This window comes from Lygodium microphyllum, chromosome 24 (assembly GCF_053477565.2).
Source record: "Lygodium microphyllum isolate KBCC chromosome 24, Lygodium_microphyllum_v1.1.10, whole genome shotgun sequence".
In the NCBI taxonomy this organism is placed as follows: domain Eukaryota; kingdom Viridiplantae; phylum Streptophyta; class Polypodiopsida; order Schizaeales; family Lygodiaceae; genus Lygodium; species Lygodium microphyllum.
The window spans coordinates 13,717,545-13,723,544 of NC_141158.1; positions in this window are offsets into that span (position 1 = coordinate 13,717,545).

Genomic DNA, 6,000 nt, shown 5'->3' on the forward strand with positions numbered 1-6,000 from the left:
CCATCAACCTATCTGATCTCATCCATTTAATTGAAACTTGAGTGTCACAAGAAGATATAGTGAACATGTTTGCCTTGAAATCAAACTTAGATGGTTTGGGTTTCAACCCTATTGATTTATCCCTTGATATTCTCTATCACATAATATGATAGGAAACTAGGATATTACATCATGGAAGAGCAATACAAAAAAAATCAAAGATTTGTAAGAGGAAAGATGATTGGGAAAGGATCTATTATAGTGAGTTGCTACTTATGCGCAAGAAGAATGAGTGAATGGACTACGAAGGGAAATTAAACTGGATGAAGTCTAAAGAATCCTAGCAATTTTTGAGAGAGTGAGGGCTAGAGGAAATGCTAATAGTGAAAGGGCTTTGAGGTGGACCTCACCTTAAGTTAACTCCTAATCGAGCATTTTCCCACAACTATTGAGCAAAGTAGGGCTGCATTGGTAGCTTTTCTCTTGGTCTTTGTGTAACACCCACTACATGAAGCCAAACTAAAATGTCTATATTGGCAAAAGAAATTGAAAAGTACCAAGCAAGTAATGATCCATATAGCTTTGTGGAGAAATTTGAGTAGGTCTACAAGGCTAACAGCCTCCAAGACTTTGGTCAATGGGCACAAGCCTTTGAATTGCTTCTATAGGAAAAAGGTTGAATGTGGTTTACCAGCCTAGATAATGTGGACCGCAATGATTTTGAAAGGATTAAATAACCTTTCATCAAGAGATTCTTTAAAGGAGGTTATGTGGATAATTCAATTGTCAAACTAATGAATATTAGTAAAAAAGGCAAAGAGAAATTTTATTTAAGAAATTAAGGGGAGGTTCTTATGCACGGGGGGGCCACGGGGGGGGAGATATTACATTCATCTATAAGGCTTGGGTTTCTTTTGTGGTCTTCTACGATATTTATAAGTCCAAAACCTGATGTCCTTGGCATTGTCTCCTGACCTTCTTGTTTCAAGCATGGCCTCGCTCATTGGTTCTCTCTATTCAACATGTGATTGTATCAACTAGCTCTCATCACTAGGCTTGCCTCGCATGTTTGAATGTTCTTTTGTCTTTTCCTCGAGGTTACCCTTACTAAAGGTTTTGATTATCCTCACACCCGGTAGTGTCAAGTGTATCCTCTGTGCTACATTACAATAGCAACTCATTTGAGGGTTTTTTGAGGAGGCAATATGTGTAGATAACCTATGGAAGAGAAATGAGCTTGAAAGCTATTTAGGCCTAGTAGTAGGAAGCATCTTTATTAATCAAAATGAGAGATCCACAACCCATGGTGAATAGTGAAACTAGAACTTTTGAGGCTTTAGGAGGCAATAAGATGAGCTATGAGGCTGCATTTACAATGCATTGACTGTGGCAATCATCTCCCATCAGAACGTTGGACCCAAGACCTTGCATGTGTACAAATTGTGATAGATGTGGACATGAAGATAGTTTTTGTCAAGTACCTTAGAGATTGTCATAACAACAAGCTTATCCTCAATAATTTTGACCCATAAATAGGCAGCTCAACTATGGAAGGGGGGCTCCACTAGAATTTTCAACATCTAATGACTACAGGCCACTAGCCCCTTGGGTTGAAATTAATCCAATAGAGATAATTACAAAGGCCATGTGATGAAGAGAGGTATCTAGTACTGATGGATTTTAGACTAGTCCCAGTCATGGCTTTGGAAGGGACAAGGTTGGGGTATTGGGAGGAAACCCCTTGCAAGAGTCTCTCACTTGCTGGTGGACTTGTGGCCCCCAACCAAGACATGTCTCATCAAGGTGTCTAGAGAAAGAAAATGTGCACAAGGATAATGCCAACCTAAGATGTCTAAAGTGGGATGCCACACACTTATATGCTGATTGCCCTAGGTAAAAAAACTTCCATGATAGGTCTAGCTATGAATATTACCAAAATTGACTAGAGCCCCCTGGTTTTTATCCCATTATAGGAGGGAACCTTTCGTATGTGACCTCCTATCTCAACATTGGTCAAGCATTCATAAGCAAGTAAAAATTTGGCTTGAGCATAAGAGCCCTAATTGTTGTCCTTACGGAGACATAATGCTGATTACGTCACATGGCATCTAGGCATGAACTATTTTTAGTTTGATTATTTACTGAAATAAACCATAGTAAAATCTTATCAAGTTCAGTTATCAAATAATCTTTTCAAGGTAATACTTGCAATATTTTATCATTAATATTTTTTGTAGCAATTTCTACACTTTTCCATAATAAAACATATTTGTATTTTTGAAATTAGTCTCCCAGACCAAGGGCTCACTGTAGGTATAGTACCAGATGATGTTTTTGGTTCACTAAGACTCCGTGATTCTTGTTTTTCTTTCAACACATAGCTGTCATGATCATTATCATCATCTAATACATCACTAGCGCAGGTGCATACCAACTGCCCATCTCATCAAAGATAACATCCCTGCTCACTCTGTGACAGGGTTATAACAACGATACCCTTTTTGCTCTAAAGAGTATCCAATAAAAACACATTTTTTTTTCCTTTGGATCAAGCTTCTTCTGTAGCTCATTTGGCACATGAACATATGTAACACATCCAAATACCTTCAAGTGCGATACATAGGGCTTCTTGCCAGTAAAGCATTCTTCAGGAGTCATCCCATGAACTGCAGCTATGGAAGTTTTGTTCATAATGTAGACAACAGTATGGACAGCCTCAGACCAAAAATGTTTAGGCATATTCTTTTCAGCCATTAATGCCTGTGCAACTTCTGCAATATACCTATTTTTTCTTTCTGCAACCCCATTTTGCTATGGGGTATACCTGCAAGTAAATTGCCTCTGTATCCCATGGGTCCTCAAGAAGCCACTAAACTCATTAGAGAGGTACTCTCCCCCTCCATCTGATCTCAAGCACTTTACTTTTAAGCCTATTTCTGTTTCAACAGCTGTCTTAAAAGATTTGAAGTGCTCAAACACATCACTTTTTTCCTTCATGAAGTATACCCATAACTTCCTTAAACAGTCATCAATAAATGTGACAAAGTATTTGCTGCCACCAAAGATACATTCTATGTAGGCTCCCAAACATCTATATGCACTACATCAACTATTTTTCTACTCACTTCTCTGTCATGCGAGAAGGGTTGTCTTGCCTGCTTACCAAACTGGCATGCTTCATAGATTTTATGCAATTTTGCAGCTCTAAAAGAAGGCAACCCTGTAACCAATCCTCTGGATTGCATTAATTTTAGCCTTTGCACATTTGCATGTCCAATATGTTTATGCCATATTTTAATATCTGCAACTACTCCTTTTCCTTTAGCATACATAGCAGCATCTATTGCAGGAATTCTAGCATCTAAAGTGAACATTTGGGCAACTCTACTTCCTTTTGCAACCAACCTGCACTTATCATTAAAGTCTTCTACAAAACATCCTTTTGCATTGAATTAGACCGGCAACCCCTGCTCTACCATTTGGCCAACAGACACTAGATTCTTTGTAATTGATGGCGCATGTAATACATTTGTCAGACTCTTTGTCTGGCCATCATACAAGGACAAGGGAACCTTTCCAATGTGTGAAATTGGGTGGCATGAATCATCACCCATCTGCACATAACCTGGATTTTGTAAGTATTGCATCTCTCCAAACCATTCAACATGATTGGTCATATGATTAGATACACTTGAATTGACATACCATACATCATCATGTGTCCCCTTTCTTGTAATTGCATTCATCGATATGCTGGATAACAAACAAACACTCATTTTTGTCTTCATTCTGTCATGAAAATGATGCATAGTTTCCTTGTTGCAATTTACCACTGCGAATATAATCCTTTTTAGCATGGCTGCAAACATGGCCTGTTTTGCCACAATAATGGCAAACAATAACAGAATTTCCAGAACCTCTATTCTGCCATCCACCTCTTCCTCTAGAGCTCCCCCTGCCTCTAAAGTTTCCTCGGGCTCCTGAAACCTGGATTTCACCAAATTTCTGATTAAACTTGTTTTGCTGGTTATCGCCAGCACGTCCCATACCACAGGCTCTCAAAGAGGATCTACCACGTCCCCTTCCTAAACTTGAGTAAAATGCTTGAACCTGTTCACCATTTTTTTCAGATGAGTCACCCTACATATTGATCTCTTCGGTAATGATGAGAGAGATCAACTCATCAAAATTTGGAAATGGCTTCCGTACATATATTGATGAAGTAACAAATGATTTCCATGCCTTCTCATTGTTAAGGCCACTCAAAGTGGATGAAACCAAATCATCATCATCAGGCATTGCATCAATTGCTGCTAAAGCATCTGCAATGCTCCTCACCTTCAGCACATACTCATTGACAAACATTTTCCCTTTCTTCAAGGCATTCAACTCTTGCTTGAGTTGAATCTTTCGTGCCTTTGTATTTACTGAAAAAATGTTCTCAAAAATTATCCAAGCTGCATGTAAAGTTTCTGCATTCTTGATATGTCCCAACATTGTATTATCAATGACTGCAGATAACCAATACATCACCTTTTTGTATTTTACATTCCATTCTTTCCATGCTTTTAATTTATATGTAGTCGGAGGGATATTCAGCTTTGGCTCCTTTTCTTCACTTGAAACAAACTCATAAAGGCCCTTTTCAATGAGGAAGTTCGTCACATGGAACTTCCATGAAGGGTAGTTTTTCTTGTTGAGCTTCTCAATAATGGGATTTCCACTGTTCTCTGCCATTATCACAAACAAGGATACATCACAACAAGCTAGTCTTCTGCAATCTTTCACAACACATGCACAACACTATACCAAGCAACCTTTTTCACTGACTGCTCAAAAGTGCATGTAATCTACAACCTATTTGCAGATCAACCTTATGTTTGCTTCTTGCAAACACCTCAAAAATGACAGATTCAAAATCTGTAACTTGTGCACCCACTTTCGGTCAATATAGCCGAAATCACAGTGTATCCTAAAACTGCAGTCCACAACCTTGCGGCTTTAAAATGGGGCCTGAAACGGTCTCAGATGCCTAAAATAACTGTGGGAGGGCTTATCTGTAGAATATACAGTGCTCTGATTGTACACCAAATCTCACAATAATTTGAGATTTTCACTCTACCCTGCTTCTGGTGCCTCCACAGGCACTATCAAAGAGAGAGAGTGGAAGAATGGGAGAGCTTCTTTCCCATTGCTTGCTTGCTCAAACCTTGCTTCTTCTCCTTCACTTTAGCCTTCAAAATCAACCTCTCTCAGAACACAGGAAGAGAGATGGAGGCCAAAACGTTTTCTTGCTAACTTTTTCTTTTTCTTCCACACACTATACAATGTACACACTATACAATGTACACAAAGTATAGATAAGATACAACATAAAGGAAAGTGGCATTCTAAGTCAAACAATGCATAATTGACTACACTAATCGACTGTTGTTATACCTTTGCCAACTGTAGGTAGGTGTAACAAACTAATTGGGCTTCCAAGATTGTTTGCGTGGCCTATGCCTTGCTTTCTGCTAACACCTTGTTACCTTCTACAAGGGCTAGATGTCTTGCTAGGTCTTTTACTCTTCCTTCACTCTTGCCCACCTGTTCATATGCTCTCCTTTTCATCTCTTCCAAGCTTTCACTATGCCTTTGAGCTAAGGTTCTTATTCTCTACTCTTGTTCCTTGATTTCTCTTTCTATCCTCTTTTGCTCTTTTAGTTCTAGAACTACCCTATTCTCCAAAATTTCCATGTTTTCTTAATATCCTTGGGCCCTCTCTTTTTCTCTTGATGCAAACTCCTCAATGGCATTCTTGACTCTTTTCATCTGTCCTTGCAATTCTTCTTGTTGTAGGATTAGGAGCTTATACTCCCTTCGGATTCCCACTAGCTCCTAATTCTCATCTTCAAGCCTTTTTCGCCAGTTTTCTTCTTGGTTTTCCTTAGCCCTAAGCTTCGCCTTTAGCGCACTTATTTCTTTTTGATAACTGGCTTGGTGGGTTCTCTCGGGTTGGAAGGCCACTATTATCTCTTT